We start from the raw sequence: 24981 nt of genomic DNA, 5'->3' as shown, positions 1-24981 counted from the left end.
TGCAATGGCCCCCAACCCTGGCCCCTTCCTGGCAGCCCCTCTCCCACCCAGGGAGATCAACCCTTCAGTGAAAGAAAATGTTGCTCCTCTCAATAGCAGGGCTGGGACTTCCTGATGGAGAGTTTACATGGACTCCGGGGGAGTCTGATACTAGCCTTAATTCACTGAACCTTTAGGAAGCTTTCTGGTCAAAGATTCAAAACTCTGTAGGCAATTTCTTGAAGTACGTCCATTGCCATTTCTTTTTCACAAGGAAAAATTCCAAGATGTGTGTACTTTCCAAACAAGAAAAGGATTAACATTTTCACTGCTGGCTAGATGTTTACATAGCAGGTCATTATGCTTTGATGTGCTCTCTGTGCCCTGGGTTTTATTAACTAATCACGCATAGGCCAGTAGCCACCAGGGCAAATGGACCAAATTACATTCAGTTAAATAATGTAACACTGGACATTCTCAGAAAACATGAGATAAGAGTCTTAAGGAAAGTGACATGTAGCCCTGGTCATGATAAAAAAACACGTTCTGGAATTTTAATTTCTGGTTAGAAATGAAAGAAAAGTATTCACTTGTCTTACATCTTTCTAGAGACAGTGCAGGAAATGAAAGATCCTAATGTGTGCAACAGAAAAAAAAAATGGTGGCAATGGAACAGGAAGCTTACAGAAGTGGGGGAGGGGAGAAGAAAAGATCAACAGTCTCTAGTTTATTATGAATAGAAAGAAATTTCCAGAATTTACAAACACCCACATTGTTCATTCCAAAGAGAGCTTTTGATTCCAAGGGATCACCCATGTCGCCTCCTCTTTACAGTATATACAATGGAAGACACTGATTGCCTTTTCTTGTAATTTTGTTTCCATTCAATTGCCAATTTTAAGCTGACACTTGAAAATACCCAGTAGAATATATCCTTCTTCAGTTTAATTAACATGGCCTATTGCCTTACAGAAAAAAAAAAAAAGAACGAAATTAAGATCAATTCTTGTAAGGATCTCAGCTCAGCATCAGGGCTATATTACAAGAGATAGTATCAGCAAATAGAACTATACAATTGAGAACCATCTATGGCACTATGATTCTTATTATATTACTTTTCTGAATTACAATCTTAAAACAAGGATCGTACCCTATTCTACTCTTGTTAGCCTTGTTTTAAGCATTTGCTCCACTCTTTACAACAGAACATTGTATACCTCAGTTCCACATCCCAAAAAAAGATGTGCTGTAAGAAAAGTTACATTTTAATTAAAAAATTACACTTATAAATCAAAAACCTATGTTAAATATTTAATACTCTCTCCACCCAAAGCAAACAGTTCTGTATGAAATAATTTACAATGATGCTCTGTCGCACACGGTTTCAGCAGCAGATGAAATGTGTCTTGTAAATGCAATGAGCGTAAACCCATTCTCTGTGGCACGGTGGGGGGCACATCAGCTCATGTGGCCAGCTAAGTCCTTAAGGTTGAAGATGAAGTTTATGCAGACTCATTGTTCTGGTGTCACAGTGCTTTTTTCTTGGCACGATATAGAACGTGCAGTTCAGTCAACAAACTCCTGAGGATTGTGTAAAGTAAACAAACTGAAATGGGTGCATCGTACCATCTACTGAGGAGGAAGATGTGAGGTCCTGGTTGTGAATCATGAAATATTTAGAGTCTGGGTACCCATGAGTTAAAGGAGGATTTGCTGAGGTCATTTAGGTCTTCATTCTGAAAAGGAAAACAAAAGAATTCGTCACCACGGGCATCTCAAAACGCACGTTTGACAGCTTTTTAGGGTTCTTCTTTTAAAAGGGGCAGCACCTTTTAAAAGGGGCAGCTTCAGGTAAACTGAAGCTACAGGCACAAGCAGTACTGAGTACTTCAGTACAATCAACAAACTGTACTTAACTTCTTTCTTTCAAAATGCAAGAGTCTACAGCAATCACAAACTCAAAATAGTCAATATTAAGTCAGTAAACCAATCGATGTGATTGGGAGGTTTCAGAAGTTTAGCAATACAAAAATACGAAACACTTTGATGTTCTTATGATCAAAACAAAAATGTCCACTGAAGCTTTTGTGTAAAACAACTACAAAATATGGTAAGCAGGTTACAGTCAGGCTAGGCTTAATCTTCTTTTGGTTAAAAGTCAACTACAGACTTTAGAATTTGAAGTTGCAGGGCTTAACATTACAAAATCTGAAATCGGTTTTTAACCTGACATTGGTTGACAGGAGAATTTTAGATGCAAAAGGAGATCCAAGCAAAAGAGACCTAGTTAATCATTAACTAAAGAAAGGGGTTCCGATTTAGGTCTAACAGATATAAGTTATTCTGGCAGAAATACAACATTTCTTCTATGCAATTTAAAAAGTCAAACCTCAAGGGGTGTTACCCATTCCCCTCCAGAGAGGAGACACCTTTTCAACCTCATAAAGCCTCTTTTGCTCTCAAGTCTTAACATTAGAAAATCCTTCTGAGGTCCCTATTTTTCATGCATCCAAAAGGTATCTATAAACATCAATATTTATAGAATGTCCTGAGCAGTAGATGGCACAGAGTAGCTAATCAATATACCTGTTGAATGAGTAAATGGTTACATTAAGTACTATGGAGGATACAAAGGTGAATTCTGCTATAGGCTCTGCTTTCTAGAAATTCTAGCAAGGAAGGTAAGCTTCATTCACAGATAGATGGAATGCAAAGCAGAAACGGGGTGAATACCATGATAGATGCACATAAGCAAAAAGCTCTGGAGGTATGGAGGTGGGAAGAACACTTCTAGCTAGGAGAGTAAAGGAAGCTCCTCGTTGACACACTTGGCTTGGTTTGGCAGAAATGGAATAGTTTGGGGATGTGGAAACAGGGATGGGGTTTCAGTGTTGCATCTCCAGAGCCCAGCACAAGGGCTGGTACCTAGCAGGAACTCACTAAATATGAACAGAACGAATGAAAGGGACAAGGCACACTTCCCACTGGGGGCACAGGACAAAACGAGGCCCAGTGGGATGAGAGCCCAGCCCTGGACAGGCCAAGTGAGGAATGTGGTTTTGTCGGAGCACAAGATATCAGCAAAGGGGTAGGAGGAGTGACGTCTACAAACGCAGGTTGGGGTGGGTGGTGAGGAACCTTGAAGGACAGGCCAAGATGTCTTTAAATAAGTGAAGGGACCACAAGGACATGCTTTGTGATATGATCCACACGCAAGCAGTAATGATCCAGGTCAGCCACAAGAACAGCGATAGACTAGAAAATCCACACGAGGTAAATGTTGACCAACGTAATTTTTTCTTTCTTTTCTCTGCCTCTCCTCTTTGAAGGAGAGTATGGCTGGGACCAGCCAGCATTCATCACCTACAGAATGGCTTTCAGGGAAGTTGAAATTTACCAGATAAGGACTCAGTTTTACCAGGAGATTTCTGTTCATTTCACAGTCTTAACTCCGCCCCTAAATGACAGAGAAAGTCTATTTTTCTACTTACAAATAAAGCCTTGACATAGAGACACCAAGGTAAAAAAAAAACAAACAAAAAGAGCACTCCAGGCTTATCTCTCTAATTGCCAGAGAAACAGGATTTACTGTGAAAGCTACAAGTGAAAGAAAACCTGGCCTTTCAAAAACCCCAGAGATCTTACTTACTTTCAAGTTTCTCCTGAATTCATACTGCAATCTACCAAAATGTTCCTACCAGGATATCTACATACAGCTTAACACAGCTTCATACATCTGGGCCTAAAATTAAGTAGGAAGGCCATACTTTATTACAAAGGCTTGAGACAAACAAACAAACTGCCAATTTATGTAAAATGGGGGAAAAGTTAAGGATGCACAACGTGCTTTTCATTTTACGTCTGGCTCTCATCCAGAACAGCTGAATGAACAGCTTAGCACAGGAACAAACTATATCCAGTTGTGTCATCACATGTGCCAACCTGCATGGATGCAGAAGGGCAGAAATTGGGGGCCCTTCAAGGAGAGAAAAAAAAATATGGCTTCGCCAGATGCTGAAATCTATTGCTTTGGGCCACTCGGAAACCATCCTTGTAATTTTCCACAAGTAGTATGTTCAAAGAGCAGGAAATAAAAGGATATAACAATTCCTTCATATACCTTCCACTCCAAAATCTCGGCATACTACTTTTCAAAGTCTTTATCGTAAATCCTGATCAACATATGTCTCAGCCACTAATGCTACCTACCAGCACCATCAACTTAGGAGTCTAGAAAAAAGTTAAAGTGGGAAAGTGGTAGGCAAGGCTGACATAGAGGAAATGGGAACAGAAGCTATAAACAGACGATAGAGGCCTGGAAAAATTTAAAGAGAGAGTATGAAGTTCACAACTGTTTATCTTTGTGCAAGGGTGTGTGTGTGTCTGTCTGTGTCTGTACATAAAGTTTAGCTACTGAGTAAACGACAAAGATTTTTAACAGACATCCTCAGTGAGGACTCTTCCTTCCTGCAGCCACCCTGGGGTCTGCATACTTATTCCAATCATGCAGCCATTGTTCGAAGCATTTTTGGAATGCCTTCTTCAAGTCCCATTTCTTTCTTGCAACTGCCTTCTCAGCCTTGGGCATATTCTTTTGAATGGTCTCTATAGCAGCCAGTTTGGCCGTCTGAGGGCACATTTGATCTTTGGAGACAGCCAAAAAGCTTTGAGAGCCAAATATGGTGAGTAAAAGAGCGATTAAGCTGGATAATGGTTCCCAGCGAGGTATTATCGAAAGCCAAAGAACTCCAAAAACTAAAGTTCCAAAACCATAGCTGTTTACCATTGTTGTAATGAGTTTTGTCGGAAAGGAACTCTCCTAACATTACACACAGACCTTAGCAGACGCCTCATGGGACTTCAGTTCATCTGTCTATATGCCTGCCTCTACACACTTGCAATCAAGAAGGGCTGTGCTTGAATAAAGCAGCTTACTTGACGAAGGGCAACCGTGTATATTTGTTTGCATGCAGTATAATCTATATTGATACATCTTTGTAACTTGGGAATATGTAAAAAAAAAAAAAAAGCAATACTAGCCTCCCACAGTCATTAAATGCAATAAACATCTGTTGAGTGACAAATTAAAAAAAAATACAATGATAAAGGCTGTAACGCACGTGCTGGAAAAGAAGACATGGGCAATGTGTGTTTAATGCACTTTATATATACAACTCCAATCGACTCACAACCAACCATATGAGGCAAATATTGCTATGATGTTTTACAAAAACTCATTTGTAGCGCTCATAAACTGGAAACGGAAAAAGCAAAACATATCCTTGGAGAAGAGCTGTGCAAATATCAAATGGTGATGTTCCTGTTATACATTCTCTCTAGTTACATCACTGGGGAATAACTTCTGAACCCAGAAATACGATGCACCTGTCACAAGATTTAGTAGCAGGAAATTACATTTTGACAAAATTTCATCACCACATCAGCATCTACGGTCTGCATGTGTCTTCTCACAGGATAAAACCCACCTAATCCTGTTGCCAGTAATGAAAAATGTAATTTTTAAAGCATTATCAAATAAGTCAACACTTGGGCAATGCTGCTTGAGACCTATGGATTATTGCATTATTGTATCCAGTAGGAATTTACATCTTCTGGACTCGACCCACTTAAACTATGCCGGCTAGAGCTGAAAAACAAATAAAGCTTCCGCTTCCTTTCACACTATCTCAGCCTACTGATTAGTCTCCACTGAGTAAGCAGCTGAAAACAGCATAAGGTTATGATATAAGTACAAGAGAAGGATCCACACCCTTTCAGCAATGCATTTTTAGTCAAACCCATTGGCTAAAAGTTTTTATCTTGTATTTAACTTTTGTTGAGTTAAGCACAACATAGTTAAAATACCTGGTTAGAACGTTACTGGCGGTTTCTGCTTTTACTAAGGAGATGGGAGTATAATATTGTAAGTTGCTTGGCTGTTGTAATGTATAAAAAGGTAGCCAGAAAGAAACTCTTCCTTATCCAATTATGCTTGAAAAAAAAAAGTAACTATAGTAATGACTTTTCTTCAATGGAGATCATTGTTTGAGATCTTATATTGTAGATTCAACTAGAAAAATTCATATAAATAAATTCCTCCACTTGAAGAAATGTGTCAAAACTGCACATTTCTCTTTCCCTTAACATAAACAGCTGTGACTTAAAAAAAAAATCTTGAGCGTAATATAGAAAATTTATGAGACAGTAAATGTAAAGAAGGAATAAACATATAATTCATTATGAACATTATAATTCCTGTCACCCAAGGGAAACCGCTATTCAGCTATGGTTCTGATTTCATTATTTACTTAAAGGATTTGAACTTTTAATATTCCATATTTAATGTCAAAAATATTTTAAGTAGCGAGGAAATAATGTTTTTTTTTTTTTTTTTTTTTTTTGCGGTATGCGGGCCTCTCACTGTTGTGGCCTCTCCCGTTGCGGAGCACAGGCTCCGGATGCGCAGGCCCAGCGGCCATGGCTCACGGGCCCAGCCGCTCCGCGGCATATGGGATCCTCCCAGACCGGGGCACGAACCCGTATCCCCTGCATCGGCAGGCGGACTCTCAACCACTGCGCCACCAGGGAGGCCCTAATGTTTTAATCACATTTAGATCTTTCCCATTCTGAAAAATCTGTGATGAGAAATCTGTGATGAGAAGATAAAATGTTAACCAACATCTTAAACCTTCTTGGTATTCTACTCTTTCCCATGCTCCCAATTCATTGTGCATGGGGGGGAAGTATGACAATTTGAAAGCAGAAAAAAAACCCCTCTGGCTTCCTGGGTTTAGTTTCCAAAAGCCTAAGTCCTTAAGGGAACGGCACAGGCAAAGTATTCAGAAGAGCCAGGAGGGTAGGGGGGAGACTACTCTCAGAGGAGAAAAAGGTTACCTTTGGCTGGGATCAGAGGGAGAAAAAAGGTGGAAGGGATGTGAGCGCAGAGAGGTCGGTAGGGAACTCTGCACCTTGCAGGATGCTGAACACAGCACCTGTGACATCTTCCTATACCCTGTCTTCCCAGGTCTGTTGATTTCTTATTTCGCACAATTATATTCAACTGCGTACCACTAACCATGAGCACCGTTCATCTCCTCAGCTACCGCACTGACGCTAATGTAGTTAATTCATGGTACTGCTAATTTAGAGCTGATCAAGTCTTCCAGAATGCTTACCTATAACACCGTATAACACACTGCAAAAGTACTCTGTTTTTAAGCATACCTGAAACCTGAAAAACAGGCCCAGTAATTTTTTTTTCAATCATCAGTATCAAATACATTTATAGTCCTGGTAGTGTGTAGGTGTTCCTTATTTTACCATTCACGATGCAATCACCGACAGATAAACGAAAGCATGGATCCATCTGACGGAATGTGAAACCCCTTATGAAAGGAATTTCCTGACTTAGAGCTTGGGTTCTACCATGTGGGTTTGATGGTAGCATCTAGGGAGGAAGCAGCATTACCAGCCCAGCTCTGTTAGCTACGGTAATCACCCAAAGAAAAGAAAGTTAAATCCAGAGAGCTTGAAGTTTGGGCCAAGGGGAACATTTCTCTGCTCTTCACAACGTATGGCTGGGAGGTATGGGGGCAAGCTGAGACTCTGGGAAAGGAGAGCTCTAAGTAGTGAAAAAGGCTTCTGTTTTAAAGCCTTCAGACCATAATCACCAAAAAGAAAAAAGAAAAAAAAATCAAGTTAGGATTGAACTAAAGAAGTCAAGTTAGAGGTAAGACCCAAGATGTTTGCTTCTTTATGTTGAAAGGAGAAAGCCGTTTTAGCTAAAGGAAGGAAACCAACATCTTAGGTCAGAACTGAGCTGGAAAAGACTTGGTTTCATGGTATTAAATGGCAAAGGGTAACCAACCGGCCAAGCCAGAGCTTTTTAATGGAGCTGCTTAAATAGCAGTTTTGCCTGGTGCGAGTCACATGGGGGAGGGTTGGTGAAAATAACAAGGTTGCTGGCCAGCCCTTCCAGAGCGCAGAGTTGCCAAGGACGGATATTCGGGGAGAGTTGCCAACATGTGAGAGGCCATCTCGCTCCAGTTCTCCTTTTGTCCCAGGGAAAGACCTTCTGGCAGGGCTGGTGACTTCAGGAGACCACCAATGAAGACAGGCACACATATTACGCAAAGGAAAGGAGAGGGAGGGCCCAAGGAGCCGACCGTCACGTCTGTGGGCTCCCGATGTGGTCCAGCACGGGGAAGGCTGTCAGCGCCAAAGGGCAGAGGAAGGAGGGTCTCGAAACTTTTGCAGAGAGTTAGGGATTTACGGAGAAGATAGATTTAAACAACAACAACATATCGTTCTCAACAATGAAAAGTATTCTGTCAACGATCTATTAAGGAAATCTGAATAAACATTCAGAAATCTTTTAAGCCAAAGAATATACACTTCAGTTATTGCCCATTCTTTTTAGTAAAGACAGAGCATGCTGATAAAGCAAAAGGTAATTAAAAGGTAAAGCAAGTGGGGGTCAATACCATAACGGTCTCCCCCCAAAATGTAAATCCAAATGTCTCAGATCTCTCTTCTGCCAAAATTCTAACAAGTCCCCACATACATGATCGTCAAGGTAGAGGAACTCGGAAAAACAATCCCTCTAACATTTCACGTCAGACCACATGTGCTGGGAGACAGGAAGCTTTCATTTTAACAGAGCTCAACCAAAATAAACCTGTTGCTTGAAGACATGAAAATAACAGGACATCATCTTCCCTACCTGAGGAGACAAGTCATAAAAGTCGCTCTTTCTCCTGCCTTTGTGGGAGCTAATTCTGCAGTTTATTCCTGCCTTCCAGGAAGTACCATCCCAGCTCTGAGGTTTATATTGTAATTTCACATTGGCTTTTTTTTTTTTTTTGGTGATGTTCAGAAATACAGGACATAGGTTTTGTTTGTCTGGCTCTGATAACTAGTAGACTTAAATGAAAATCACGGCTTCGTTTACAACATGGTGTTTGCAATACTGTTTCCGTAATTAGGCAAAAGGAAAAGCAAGCAGACCTAGTCCCCTTGCCCTTACTTTTTCTGTTAAATACTTCATAGAGGTCGCATTCTTTGCTCACTCCCCGGAGTCATCTCATAAATTGAAGGAAGCAAGTGCCTGACTTTACCTTTGAGTAATTGTCCGGCTGCTCAATTGTTTCTCATCTACCATCATCAGCTTTTCTGTAACAGCCCAGGAAACAGAGCACAGAACAAGTGTTCTCACAGACAGCCCTACCATCTGCAGAGAGCAGAGGCAAGGATCATTAACACCACTGACATCACTTTTGGCAGCCGGAGAAAAGGGAAAACCCGTGTTTAATTTATTTCCTACTTACTGCAAGTTTTAGTCGGAGTCCCCGATAATACAGGTTGTGGTTGACTTTATGGAAGCACCTGGTAATGCAAGAAAAGTGTACTGAACTGAACAAGCATCTTTCAAAGGAACCACGAGGTACCTCAGCCATGTGGCCCTGATCTCTCCTTCCTGTAAGTGTTTTGGTCATTAAACTGGCCTAACACAGGACAGGGCCATTCCCAGCTGTTTGTAAGAAGGTCAAGCTCAGAAGGAAACTTTCCCTACTACACACCTCTAATTAACATCTCCTTAAACGCATCAGCATAAATCACAAACAACAAGGTTTTAGTCTTTGTCTTCCTTCTTGCTTTGAGTATACCAAGGGGGAATGTTGGGAAGAATTTCATCTGGGAGTCTTTGAAGTTAAGTGAGCTGTCCCCCCACCTTTTTTTTCTTTTTTCTGAAGCAGTCTAAATCATGAAAGAAAGCTCTCTGAAACCCATTGAAACAGATCATAAATATATTATGTAAGTATATGGCAGCGTATTTCAAATGTATTCAACCCACAATTCTCATTCATTTTACCTTAAGAATTCTTGTTAAAGACATGCAAGGCATAAAGATCTCTGGGCTATGAGAGCAATAATTAAACAAAAGTCAATGTGAGGGAAGATGGAAAACTGTACCATCCACCTTAGACTACCGAAGGCCAGAGGTTCTAAAATAATTGGGTTACTTTAAAGATGAGCATCATGTTGCTTACAATAAAGTAACAGAATAAATGCGTTTCCCTTGGGTTGCCACTACCTGAGTGATACGTGAGTAACCTGTAAGCAATTTTGAATTCTAAAATGTAATTTAGGAAACCCCGTCCAGGCAGGTTATTTTGAGAATGAAGACAGAGCCATTACATGGCTGTTAATGCTTTTTAAAGACTGATCAATTTTAACTCAGGGCTTATTTCCAAGTTAAGATTTTAAAAAAGACTGACAATGTACATTATCCCTACTCTCGTTACCCTTCTCTCTGTAATTGTGGGAAAGTTACCAATCCTCCTAAATCACAATATTTTCACCCGTAACATGGGGCTAACGGTGCCCATTCCACAGGGTTATCACTGCAGTTCAATGAGATAATATGTGAAAAGTTCTCATCATTGTGTTTCACACATAACAAGCCCTCCATCATTAAACCTTACTGGAACCACTGTCATGAAGAACTAGAAATCCTCGGATCTCATATCCTCTCCGGATACCTGAATACACACCAGCCCAAAACGTCCTCGTGGGAAGAGCAAGCAACAGTGAATCCACAGACCAGAGGGCAGCCAAGGACCGAGGGTAGAGCCAAGGTTAGGATGTATCTTGGGAAGAGAGACAAAGTTATTTCAGAAAGGAGGTGGGTACGGGGGCAAGGCCAGAACAAAACGTAAAAGTAGTAAAAGTAGTAGTAGTAAAGCTAAAAAGGACCCCGTGACACGATTTTAGACAAACACCTGCTTACTTACAAAGGGCACAGCTCCAGTTAAGTATCAGGACGGAGAGCGTTAGCAGATCTTTGAGCAGTTCTTCAGTGAATGCCATCCTCAGAAATATCACGGAAAGGCCACTTCTTCTGTTGCTTTCCCAGAAGAAATTAGAAGCTTGAAGTACCCCCACCCTTTCTAAAGTCGGCTAATGAAAGACTTATAATGCTACAGGAAAGAATTTACAAAGAATTCTCACGAATAGGCTTAAATGGATGCTCAATGCGGTTCTTATGCACAATTGCCAGGTGCCAAAGCATGTTTCTAATTGTCGGGGAAAGAATTGGGCGGCTTTTGTTTCCAAATTCTTTTCCCCAATCTTTCATCTGAAGGAACCGAACAGGAGAGTGGCACAGCCTGCCAGTGCTGCCTGGGTAACTTGACGAAAAACTGAAATTGCTGCCAGATGCACACATCTAATCGTTGGCAGCTGGAAAAGGAGGGGAAGAAATCCGAAAGATAATCTGAAATAATGGATAATGTATACATCGCTCGCATCTCTAAGGTCTTTGAAGCAGACAATGGTGCAGATTTCTAACTAACTGCAAACACTTCTTTTTTGTCTCAGATAAGGAGGCAAATTCTTCCAGTTGATGAAGAGGGTTTGACATTTCACCCACTGACCCCAAGCTCCTGGTCCTTCGCTTTCACCTTTCAAGTCTCACATTCACTGTCCCCTGTTCCTCCCTCTTTTCTCCATTATCTGACATCTCGGCCTTGTCCTTTTTGACTTGCAAAATGGCATTTGCTAAAAAGTTCCCTACCAGCATGCTGAATTAAGCGCATCATGTTAATGCAGTACTGAGCTAGCTGCCTGGATGAACCAGAAGCAGTCTGAGGACAGCTGGGCCAAAATCCTAACAAAGAGGTGGTGACAACTCTTAACTAAGGAGCCATTATGAAGAATACTGATCAGTGACTGAGGGGATCACAGTCCCAAGCGAGGTAAATGGGGTCTGTGAAGGCGATCCCCAGGCCCACTGGAGTGCCAGGCAGGAGTCATCGGGACTTCAGCTGAAGTGTGCTCATGGGGCTAAACCCACTTCTCATAAAAGAGACCCTCTGGCCTCCAAGCATTCCACAAAGTCTCTAGAGCAATAGTTCTCAATTTGAGGGGGTGGGAATAATTTCTCCTGTCGATGGACACTTAGCAGTGCCTGGAAACACTTTTGGTGGTCACATCTGGGGTTGGGGTAAGGTGAGAGAGATGCTATTGGCATTCAGTGGGTAGAGGCTAGGAATACTACCAAACGTCCTACAGTGCACAGAGTGGCCACCTACAACAAAGAATTACCTGGCCCAAAATGTCAGTAGTGCTGAGGCTGAGAAACCATGTTCCAGAGCTATTGCCTGTAGCTGAGAAAATGGAGGAAGCCATGCACACACTCGTCAGCTGTTTCTGGAGTTCACATCCAGAAAAGTTCACATCACTTCCCTAGTACTCTTCTAGGGAAGAGTAGGAGGGAAGCAGTGTTCCTGCTCCGAGGCTTGCTTTATGGCTGACTGTCACACCATGACCTCAGAGTCCCAGTGGGTGCCTCCCCATTTACCACTGATGGAAAGTTACCTCTACTGCATCCCCCTCCCTCACGACCTTTTTACTAGAAGACAGCTGGTTAATCTGATTAATCTGCCCCATGTTTTCATATGTCCCTGCTCCAAAGGAAAACAGGAAGCTTCTGGATGCAATGCAAAACACTGACTGAAGCGGGGAGAATATCAGGATTGATGAGGCCAAAGCAACAGAATTTGGAGAAGACTAGCAGGGTGTGATGCTGCTCCCCCTATTCTGACCACAGAAAAGAGATCAACCCCACAAGGAAATACAACTGATCACCTCCAGGTCTGTATCTCTGCCCAGCTTAGCCAGGACCTTCTGTATGGTCTTGGACCAGGCATTTGACCTCATTTTGCCTCCAAAATGTAATAAAGTGAAGAAAATACCTTGTCCTCACGATCATTTGCAAAACTCAATGAGATAACAAGAGAAGGACACTGTGAACCAGAAGACACCTTCCTTATGTTACTTGTTATTATTAGTCCCGCTCATTGCCCTTTAAATGTCTGGGAGTTAAAACAAACAAACAAAAAAAATAAGGATTAGGTCCCCTCGGTTCCAGAGTTAGTTGACTTTTTAAAATAAATCCACTGACTTTGTTCTCTAAGAGGCTACTCCTAAGTCACAGAACTGTTGCCCACATGGTTTTTTTTTTTTTTTTTCCTTTCACTTGATGAAATAAATACCCACCTTGGAAGATGATTTATTACAAAAAAAATAGTCAAAATACAAGACTGAGATAGAAACAGCAACTGGAATTTCTAAATATAAGATGTGTTCCCAGGAAGACACTTTTAGGTCTGTTTTCCCTAAACTTAAACTTGAAGAAAAATAGCAGGGTCGGAGTGGGGGATTGTGGTGCAGGGCACTGCACTTGTACCATCATCGATGAGAGGATACAGTGTTCGAAAGCCTAAAATCTAGACAATGAACAGAGAGAACAAGTTGATTTCCAGGTAGTTAGATATGAAGTTCTTCTGAATGAATCCTAAGGTAATGGTGATAAGAAAAGACCCTCTTTCAATATAGGCCACAGAAGCTGCTGTGGTCCTAAGGTACACAAAGAAAACAACAGCTTCTCTTCTTTCCAGACTGTAGCCTGAGCCGCTGACAAAATGCCTTCAAAATAAAACCGAACCACACAATTTCAATATTACTACCCACCAGCAACAGGCTATAATTAACACTTAATTAACAGCTCTATGATGAGTTTTGCTTAATTCTGCTCAGAAACTGCCTTACATTTTTTCTGCAAAACCGTGTCACCAATGGACAATGGCTTACCTGCTTGCTTGGTTTCTCCATGCTTTTTTCCCGTAACAAGTTAAGGAAGAACGTGACTAGGTCAAGGTCCAGGCCAAGACAGAGTCTTCAGAGATGCTCCTTTCTTCCTGTCTTCCCATTCTCAGCTCTCTTCACTCCCAACCATCACAGTTCCTAACAGGGCCTCGAAACACAACCACTTACTTACCACATACCATTTCTTCTTGGAGCCTCCCTAGAGAACTTCCAGTAGAAATAAAGGTTCTCCCAGAGTCTTTCAACAGAGGTGCAAGACTTGAGAGCAACCAGATCCTTGCTAATTTCCCATTCTAATGCACAGCTAGAGAAAGTCAATAGGAAGGTGACTTGAGAACCACTGGACATGAGTGAATAAGCTGGGACCCTTCCCCATGGTGGCCTTCTGCTCCTGCCTTTGACCATTTAGTGGTTTAGGAGCACTTCTTCCAGGGATAGAGCCAAGAAACAGAAGGAAAACTCAACAAAAGTTCAACTAATATGATATCACTTATACGTGGAATCTAAAATACGATACAAATGAACTTATTTACAAAACAGAAACAGACTCACAGACATAGAAAACAAATTTATGGTTACCAAAGGGAAAAGGGGGGATAAATTAGGAGTTTGGGATTAGCAGATACACACTACTATATATAAAATAAACAAGTTCCTACTATATAGCACAGGGAACTATATTCAATATCCTGTAATAAACCATAATGGAAAAGAATATATATATATATATGTATATATATATATATGTATTTGAATCACCTTGCTGTACACCAGAAACTAACACAATATTGTAAATCAACTATACTTCAATTAAAGAAAAGAAATCAACTTAGCAAGTTTTTCCCACCTGAGAGTTCTATCAAAGTGGTAAGGAGGTTCGTACAGTGACTAATCAAAATACATATCTGGATGACAATTATCCCAATTTTTGTTTTAGATGCCCCATTCCTATTTTTATAGGCAACTTCCACTCCATGACCAAGTCACTGTATAAAGGGTTCATGGATTAATAGGAACAGAACAATCAAAGCAGTCCCAGGCCTAGTATTATCAGGACTTTCTTGATCGTGTGGTTAGATAAGAGTTAAAATCATCATTAAATGAGTTGCCCAAGCTCATGAAACTGGTTAGTGGCAGCATGGGGGTAAGACTTGGAGTTTCCCCACCCCCAAAGTAGCACTCTTTCTAACCATGACTCATTAAAATCTCAAGAGCCCAACTCTTTAGAAAAACAAAAGGATCCCAATAGAAGAATAAGACAGGGTGGTATTCATTATAAGTGCAAAGCAAGATTCCTGGCAGCCAAATCACTCAACTACAGTGAGGGGATTCTTTAGGTGACGGATGTCAAGACACAGCAGAAAAGGACCTCCCCCAAAGTCTCTGAAGACTAGACATTTATTGTAAATGAAGTTTACACATCGATTTAGTTCAAAATATTTTAACATCTAGTTCAAAATATTTAAATATTTTAACATCATCAGTTCAAAATATTCACGGGAATTGAGATAGACAAACACTTGCTAAAAATATTTCCACTCTTGTAGTATTGATACCATGTCTGACTTTGGCCTCCACTGTTAAGGCACACTAGAGAAAAGCACAGAGAAAATAATAACCAAATTACGAAGAGATAAAATAAAGTGGTTGGTGCCTGTCGCACTTTAATGTGCTTAGGGTCTCCTGAAGATTTGGTTACAATGCAGATTTTGATTCTCTAGGTTTGGGGTGGGACCCAAGATTCTGCATTTCTAACCAGCTCCCAGGTAACGCCAGGGCTGCTGATCTGAGACCACACTTTGAGTAGCAAAGGAGTAAAGAACCTAAAAGAGAAAACATACCATTTAATTGATAGAAAAGAATAATAAGAGGGCTTAGTTGTGGAGTTATAAGGAGGACTACCCTGTAAGCCATCTGTTCTCCATCTCCATAGGGTAAATGAGCTCAAATTGCAAAAACAGCTTTGAATTGAAACACGAAGGAAAATTTCCAGGTGGAAAAGGTTCTAGAAGAGTTAACTGGAGAAGAATAAGAAAGCTCCGCCTCCAGGGCCCTGGAACAACACAGAGGATCTGGATGATTGCAGAGAGGACACTGGGGAAGATAACAAGAGTTATTGTAGATGTCCTTAAGAGACTCCACATTGATGGGTTTGTACCCTGTCTAGTGTTCAGGCCATCGGAGACAGAGACTGTTGGATTGGGAAAAGGGGGATGGAAACTGTGACCCAATACATTCCTATCTCTTTCAAAAATGAATGCTGATTACTTTGATGTCTGGCAGTTTTGGTCAAGAGGAACTGAGTAGGGCCATGTGTGTTAGCTCACAGATGACAGAACCAAAATAAACGGGCATTACCCTAACTCAATGAAATGTATGCATCCTGCCCTCTGCTGTCTTTTACCAAATAAACCACAAGGCATAAATCAGAGGTTAATTCCCAACATTGCATCTTTATTATCTGAGGGGACCCACAGGTGGTAAAAGCCACCAAATTGCCTACTCAGATTTTATCTCAAATAAATGAGCAGAATCAACATAACAATTCAACGATTATAACAATCTACGGCACCTTTAACTTTGAAATATCAAAAGTACTGATATCAAAATATGCTTCCCATGAGTATTAATTCATCCTCTAAAATCTTTCTTAAGAACAAGGATGGGGCTTCCCTGGTGGCACAGTGGTTAAGAATCCGCCTGCCAGTGCAGGGGACAGGGGTTTGAGCCCTGGTCCGGGAAGATCCCACGTGCCGCGGAGCAGCTAAGTTCATGCGCCACAACTACTGAGCCTGTGCTCTAGAGACCATGAGCCACAACTACTGAGCCCGTGTGCCAGAACTACTGAAGCCCATGTGCTCTCGAGCCCGTGCTCCGCAACAAGAGAAGCCACTGCAGTGGGAAGCCCATGCACCGCAACAGAGAGTAGCCCCCGCTCGCCACAACTAGAGAAAGCCTGCACGCAGCAACAAAGACCCAACACAGCCAAAAATAAATAAATAAAATAAATTTATAAAAAAAAAAAAAAAAAAGAACAAGGATGATTCCACATGCAGATATCTCACCCCAGAACCATCAATGTGTGCAGAGGAAGATCTAGAAGCAGCACATTGTGTAGTAACAGGGGAAGCTGCAAAGCCATCATGACTTAAAGGTATCAAAATTTGGAAAAGACTGAAAAATAAGCACAAAAAAGGTAGTCTGTGGGTGCTAATAATTTCCATTCAGCTCAACAGGCGGTAGCAAACTGGTCCCAATCTCTAAAGGAAGGCAAACAGCCCCAAGTCGAGAGCATGCCCATCAGTCTGATTTATCAGGAAGTCAGTTTACAAGATTCCATTTCCCCATCAATAAAGTTTCACAGGAGTGCAAAAGCCTTCATTATTAGATGGTAATTTCATTCACTGGGCAGGACCCTGTGCTCTGACCAGGAGGTACAAGTTTTTGGGTCTGGAACAGAAGCCCAGGCAAGACAAGCATACATTTCTAATGGCTTTAGGAAACAGCAGGAAAATGATGAGGTGGCCAGAGATACCCCCAAGAGCTAATTCCGAAATCACTGGCTGGGCAGTGCAATTCACACGCCGTGCCATTCCCATGAGTTGTTACCCTACCCAGGTGGGGCAGAGTGGGGACACATTTCACAAAGATCTCTGGGCTACAACAGGAAGTGAAACTGCCTGCAGGACACTCGCTGTTGGACCCATGTGGGCACCGCACAGTGGTAAAAGCTTAGCTCCCCCAGTGCCACTTACTGGGACTCAGGCACTTGATCAACCTCAATGAGCTGCAGTTCCTGGTAAAATGGCACTAAAAGTGCCTAACTCATTGGCCTGTATCAAGGATTAAAAGAGATGGTGACTGTAAAACACATGGCACATACCCTGACAATTGAGCCAACGCAGAACAATTCATTCATTCTACCCAGCAGCTAGAAGCCACCAGAAACCATAATGGGAGGGGCACAGAAGAGGAAAGAAAGGGGAAGGAAGGTACTTGACATTGAAGCTCTCTGCTCTCAGTCATGCCGTGGACACGTTTGCAGAGGGGAGTACCTCAAAAAATGTTGTCAAGGACTACCTAGAGGGCTGGGATAGGGAGGGTGGGAGGGAGGGAGACGCAAGAGGGAAGAGATATGGGGACATATATATATGTATAACTGATTCACTTTGTTATAAAGCAGAAACTACCACACCATTCATTGTAAAGCAATTATACTCCAATAAAGATGTTAAAAAAAAATGTTGTCAAGGAAACACCAGCAATTACACTCATTGTATGATACCACTGGTCTCAAATAAGGACTACTGCCTGAGTTACAATTGTTTTAACACTGGGTATGAAGGCGCTTCCTATTTTGCTTTGAACTTACAATTTTAAAAGTTGATCCATTATTAAAATGGATTGTCATTAGCAAGTATAAAGCACCCCTAACTCTTATAACCTGAATGTTTATACTTCACTAGCTGAAAGGAAAAACTATATCTAAGCGTGGTAGAATTACACCCTACTCCACGTATGCCATGAAGTTTAATTTTCTGAGACTGTGAAAAGTTCCATTTCATTAATATCCTTTCCCCAATAGTTCTTGAGGTTTCTTCTCTGCAACTCTCTACTTGATGTATCAGTGTTTGGTATATAATTGGCTCTCAATAACTGTACTGTCTAAAAAAGTATCTATAGGAAAATCATATGTACTCATACACATATTCTAAGGTCTGTAAGACTTAATTAAGGGTAATTTCAGCCACAGAGAAACTGGGCTCTTAAGTTTTTGTGAGGTTTCCCTCACATTTGGCAGTGAGTAAAGCTGGGGGTTGTTAACCCTTTAAAAGTGCTATCCCCTTTTGCTAAAAAAAAAAAAAAAAAAAAAAAACTCAACCAATTTTTTAATGCTACAAGTATGACTAAGAAAATACAGAAATTTTACTATTGATTATAACTGTTTTCAAACAATACAAGCAATACAAACTCTTGTATTCTCCTCCCTCCCTAAATATTTCAGTAAACCATTCCTGGGGTGACGGTGTGGTGTATAAACTTACCAAACCCACTAACACATCACAGTCACTTAGCATCTCCATCAACAACACAGCCAACACTTGTTCCATTTCAGGCCCTGTATTAGGGGTTTTAATTATGCATTACTTCATTTAGTCCTCACGACCATCCTGAGATTGTATTACTATCCCTGTTTAAAAATGAGGAAATTGAGGTTCAAAAAGGATGAACAAATTCCTCCAGATTTCAAAGCTAGTAAGTGGGGCAGTTGGGATTCAAAGCCATGCTCTTGACCACAATGTATAGACAATGCTACAAAAAGCATGGGTGGAAGTGTTGTCAAACCTCTCATCTAAGTCAAGTCCACTGGAATATACAAAGTTGTTTTTATGAAAGGAAATGGGGGGTAAGCTTCATGTTTACAAAGGGTAATGAGAAATTACACAGTAAATGCCATTCTGATAAATCTAAACGAAATCAGCTAAAACAACATTTCACATTAATAGGGACCTGGATATCAGAAATGCATTCACTTAGGGAAAATAGTTTGCAAAAGAGATTGCCATCATAAAAGCACCTTTTTATACTTTAATTCGCGCCCTCCTGTAAAAACACTAAATATGAAATCTCTCATTCCTTGAAGACTCTAGACAGTGGTAGACACAGCAACTGGGTATGAGTAGTTGATTCTGATAAACAACACAAACAGAGCCCTAAGGTAAAGAGCAAGGCCTGACATTTATTGTCCCCATAAAATAGAAATGCTTTTTACCTAGGACTGTAGCTCTTCTGGCCCAATGCTTGTAGCTCAAGACCTAGTAGACGCAGGGCTATTTTTATCTGACAACTTTTCCTTCAATCCTTCCATCCTTTATTTAGAAAACCAAAATAAAAACCAGAAAAAGTATACTTCCAGAGCCATAAGCCATACACTAGAATAGGTAAAGAGAGGTCTTTGACATTAGAAGCCACGAGAGAAGAGAAAGAAGATTAAAAAGTAAATCATAAACAGCTGCATCTCCCCTCCCAATTGTTTACATTCTTAGACATCCACTTTTAAAAAAATATTCCCTGTGTAGATCAAAACAGCCTGTACTTTGAGAAGGGGCAAACAATGACGTTAGCTTTAAGATATTACACAGTTTACATATAAACAGACCTGAGTTTGTGCGCATGATTCTGGTTGGAGAGAACAGATCTGAAGGGCTCAAATGGAGAGCTATCATTGTGTTAATTATCTGTCTACAGAAAACTCTAAAGTATATATGTGACCTTTAAAATGCTATCTAGCTTGAGTGTATGTTCCCCATTGTACGGTAGAGGATACTACTGGTTTCACTAATCAAAATAATCCAAAATCTTTTTCAAGTTGAACTTGGATGGCACGAGGCCTGGATGACAATGGATGCAGTTACTGGGGGCACTCGGTCCCTTCATCCTTTCCACTTTCCTCCCTCCTCCTCTCAACATTTTTTCCCCCTTTCCCCTAACACCTTCTCCCTATCACTCAGTGCCACCCATATACACTTGTCAGCATTGCTATTGATATTCATCACTGTTGATACTATTGCCCCATACCAATAACCATTGTTTAAATTCTTGCCTTTGAGCATTACAACACTAATGCCTTAAGAGCATGGATCTCCCCCTCCCATCATCACGTATGTACCCAGGAGAGAAAAAGGAGGAGTCGAATCTCTAAAATTCTAGTTAGTTACATTTCAAGACATCAGTAGTGGGCAGAACGGCTTTACAACACGATGTCCATTCACAGATCTCATGGCATTTACTTTCAGTTGTCCGTATCAAGAGAGAGACTTCACGTTCTGGTTTTAACTTAACATAAGCCCCCTTCCATCAGAAGCAGCCAATTAACATCAATGGTAAGAGAGCCAATAAACTCAGGGAGATAAAAGATTTGGCCCCCCTGAACTATCATTAAGAAATCACTTATCCTATACCCAAGTGTCTGAGGTGCAAGCCAAGGTGAATCACCAGCTTCATCCTTCTGAGAAAGTGCTGATGTTAAAATCTGGCATCGATGACCTTGCTGAAATCAAAACATATGCTCCATGGAAGGTGGTGAAACAGCCCTGGATATCCCTGTCATTCACCACTGGCATCCCTGTGGTGAATCACTGTTGCCCAAAAGTTTCCAAGGACTGTTTGTAAACATTAACCCTACAAGAGGTCAATGTCTTGACATCCAAAAAGGGGGCACTGAGTGTTTCACACCCAAAGGTTTAATGATGAAACAATATATTCTACCTTTAGAATATTAATAGGAAAGGTAGTTTTGAAATCAGATGACTCACTGATCAATTATATCCTTATCGATGCATTACAATAGCAATGTGAATTCAGACTCAATGGTCCAAACCACAATTCAGATAGAATTATAGGGAAGCACTGAATTGTCTCCTTTAAGATGTGATGGTTCCGAGAAGGCTTTTTATTCATCTTTGCTGCCCAGGTTCATTATTAAAAGGGTTGGTTTACGTGTGTGAGGGAGGGAAGCGAAAACATCTGCAGAACCATGCAATGCCCTGGAATGAAATTCTTCTAATAAAAGATTTATCATTTAACAACAAAAAAAAGATATAATGGTTCCTCTCCTTAATAGCCTTCAGAGAAGGCAGCCCGAAGTAGCCAAAGAGAGGTCTAGATGCTTGTGTGCTTGCTTTCAATGATGAAAGGCAGGTGTAAGAAGTACAAATTTGATTAGTTATAAAGTGCTGCAATTAATGGGTCATGACAATGACTCCAAGTCATATGACATTTGGGGGATCTATAATATACAGAGTAAGAAGCAGTAGTACAGGATGGCTGGAGCCACTTCTGCAGACCCAGTCCTGGGCATGCAATAAGCCCACAGTTCCAAGATGTGTTCTATAGAACAGGAGCTCCAGGAGCTCCAGGAGAAAGAAGGTTCTGTGGCCAATGACATTTAGGCAATATCTCCCTCTAGACATTAGAGCCTTCACATTTTGTTTAACCATGTGTTTCCTAAACTTCTGATCAGAAAATATGTAGATTTTATTTCATACTAACGACTCTTAACATCCTGTGAAACATACTTTGGAAAAGACTGTTAAAAATTTTCCCCCCAAAAAGCATTTTCCCCTGAACTCTGCTATTCAAAAAGTATTCTGGGGCCTCCCTGGTGGCGCAGTGGTTGAGAGTCCGCCTGCCGATGCAGGGGATACGGGTTCGTGCCCCGGTCTGGGAGGATCCCATATGCCGCGGAGCGGCTGGGCCCGTGAGCCATGGCCGCTGGGCCTGCGCATCCGGAGCCTGTGCTCCGCAACGGGAGAGGCCACAACAGTGAGAGGCCCGCATACCGCAAAAAGAAAAAAAAAAAAAAATATTCTGATAAAATATTAGACAAAATAATATATAGGCATAAACAAAAGAAACACTTTTGAATGGAAAAGTTGATCAAAATTCACTGAACACAGAAAATATACTTTGCAAATACTGTATTTGTTTTTTATTCCTAAAGTTCTAATATGATTTGCAGTTAATAATGCATCCATCCTTTATAATTTGGCATATCATATGTCGAAAGTATTATTTGCTGCTTTGATTTTGAAAGAAAATAAATACATATAGAGAGATAAAATGAATTGGAGAGTGGAGAGAGCAAACTTCCTTCCCTAATTATTCATAGACTTGATTTGACTTCAGAAAACCATCCTTCGGTTTTCATGGCTCATGTATGAAAGGAGCTTTATATTTACCTTCATGGCATTGCTGGATGAATGTCATATAAATGAAATGGTTTATTACTGCACAAATAATTTTAAATAACACTTGAATAAATACAGACAAAAGTAAAAATATTTTATATTGCTAGAAAAACCAATTCTACCACTAGTCTACCACTATGACCAAACACGCATGATGAATACTTTCATAAAAAACATCATAAATGAAAAACACCATACTTTTTTTTCAAAATAGTAAACAGAATATTGTATTATTTTAGCCTAAATATTTTCTCAGTATACAGTTGTATATATTGGAAAAATGTGAAGTTTGAACATCTGTGAATATTTAGACTTGGACAGAAATTATATCTTATGGGGTTAAATTTTGATTAATATAGCAATAATTACAATGAATCAGACTATTACTTTGATCCCTTTCTTGGCTACCAAAGGGCTGTGATGATATGCATCTTTTCTAAGATATTTTATGTGTACAAATTATATACTCCCAGAAATATGGAAATGAAACAGAAAGAGCATAGTGTTTTGGTTTTTGTTTTATATTTTATTTATTTATTTATTTTTCATCTTTATTGGAGTATAATTGCTTTACAATGTTGTGTCAGTTTCTGCTGTATAACAAAGTGAATCAGCTATATGTATACATTTATCCCCATATCCCCTCCCTCTTGCGTCTCCCTCCCACCCTCCCTATCCCTCCCCTCTAGGTCCTCACAGAGCATGGAGAAGATCTCCCTGTGGAGCATAGTGTTTTACAGGAGTAAAGCAAAGAGGAAATGGTGGCAGGGGAGGGAAAGTTAAATTAACATATGCAAATGGTAACAACCCCACAATTAGCCAGATAGGACATAGTCCAATCTAAGATGCCTAAAATGTCCAAGGAAGTGGAATTTTTGAAACTCTTCAGATAGACTCAGGGATTATCTTGAAGACGTTTTTGTAAATTCCTTTAGCAAAAATGCTCAGTGCATATTACAAATTATTGTATCCAATAATTGTGGAATAAGAGAGGCTGTGCAATTATATACTTGCTTCTGTTTGTGCCCAGAAGATGACTCATAGAGGCCCAATGGGGGATCATGAAAAAAATAAGCCTTAATATCCAAAACTGCCTGTTTCATCAGGGGCAAAAAAATATTACACAACGCTCAAGGCACACAAAAAAGTCACAACTAGCAAGTAATATTCATTAGGCATCCATGTGGTTTTGAAAGCCAAATCCAAATGCTTATTCATGAACACGAGATAAATAATTGCTGTATTTTTACAACACAGTGTTGGTAAATGGAAAAGTTCTTTCCACAAAGCAAAACACCTTGTCCAGAGCAAACTTTTACGGAGGACTGGAACAAATGAACTTCTAAACATGGTACCTGCATTTAATAAAGGGGAAAATAAGCACTGGGTTCTTGAGTCTGAAGTTACAAAGGTTTTGACATCGCCAGCAAACCATGGCAGCTGGCAAACATCCTGAACCATTAACCACCAAACAGCAGCTGAAGCAAAGTCACATTCCAAAACTCAGCATCATTTCCTATAATGTAACAAAACGTTGATGTGCAGGGAAATTTATTTCCTTCACTAAGTCTGAATGAAGATCATGTGAGCAGAGAAGAGCTCATTATGATCAAAGCAGATAGAAGTTTTCAAATGTACTTAAAAAGTGAATGAAAAACAACACAGCAACTTATTATTTTCAAAATTCATGCAAAGGCAAATAAAAATCATTTTCTTAATATAAGTTAAAACATGCCACTTTCTTTACGCTAGCGAAAACTCGAGAGAATCAAATGTCATAATAAAATGTAAATATGCCACAAATCACGAAAACACATTGAAATGTTTTGTCTCCTAGAACTCTGTTAGAACATATACACAGGCTTAGATGAGAGAAAAGTCACTTGCAGAACAAGCCCACCCTCCAAACAAAAAGCCTTTTAATTTACGTGCATAAATTAAATTTGGGTTGGTTTTGTTTGGGTGGTATGTTTTTTTTGTATTGTTTGTTTTGTTGTTTTTTGCCCTAAGACAAGATTAAAAGTTAACTTTAAAACCAAGATTTGATAAGTGGCTTTACTAAAAGGTTATCTGAAATATTAATTCAACAAAAGGTAGCATTAAGAATCTCCTCTCTATTCCTTGGAGGGAGTTGAAATACCCAGTTAGTTTATAAAATGTCAATAGAAGAGGATCTCATGAACAGTAAATCTAATGGTGTCCGGTCCACACTTCCCTACTAAGATAAGCAGTCATCCTTTTTCTTTGCCCTCTTAATCTGCTGTGGCTCCATTAGTAAGCCCCTAAAAATGTAACCTGGCATTTACACTCTTGTCCATCTGGAATGTCCCTACGTCAGAGGAAAACCCTCACCCCGCTGTGGAAGATGAACAAGTACACAGCTGGCAGAGATCTGGGCACGTAGGAAGGAACCCAATTAAGTGCGTACATCCACATGGCTCAACGGTTAATCCCTCCTACACCCTCTTCTTCCCACTTTCGGATGAAGCTAGCGAGGAAATGAGTGTTTTTATCACTGAATTCTGTACTATTATCAGACACCAAACAATTCCTTGTTGAAAAGGTACTGCAAGAACAAAGCTTG

General features: G+C 40.4%; 1 protein-coding gene across 1 annotated transcript in view; it reads right to left on the bottom strand.

Moving 5' to 3' along the window:
* Positions 1-685: 685 nt before the first annotated feature.
* Positions 686-24981, bottom strand: part of IRS1 (insulin receptor substrate 1) — a 61761-nt gene continuing 37465 nt past the window's right edge. The window contains exon 2 of the mRNA XM_082630679.1: positions 686-1715. The gene's annotated coding sequence lies outside the window, so the exon portion shown is untranslated. The remainder of the gene's footprint in view (positions 1716-24981) is intronic.

Source organism: Mesoplodon mirus, assembly GCF_964341445.2.
Source record: "Mesoplodon mirus genome assembly, chromosome: 8".
Taxonomy (NCBI): Eukaryota; Metazoa; Chordata; class Mammalia; order Artiodactyla; family Ziphiidae; genus Mesoplodon; species Mesoplodon mirus.
This window is presented reverse-complemented; position numbering and strand designations above follow the sequence as displayed.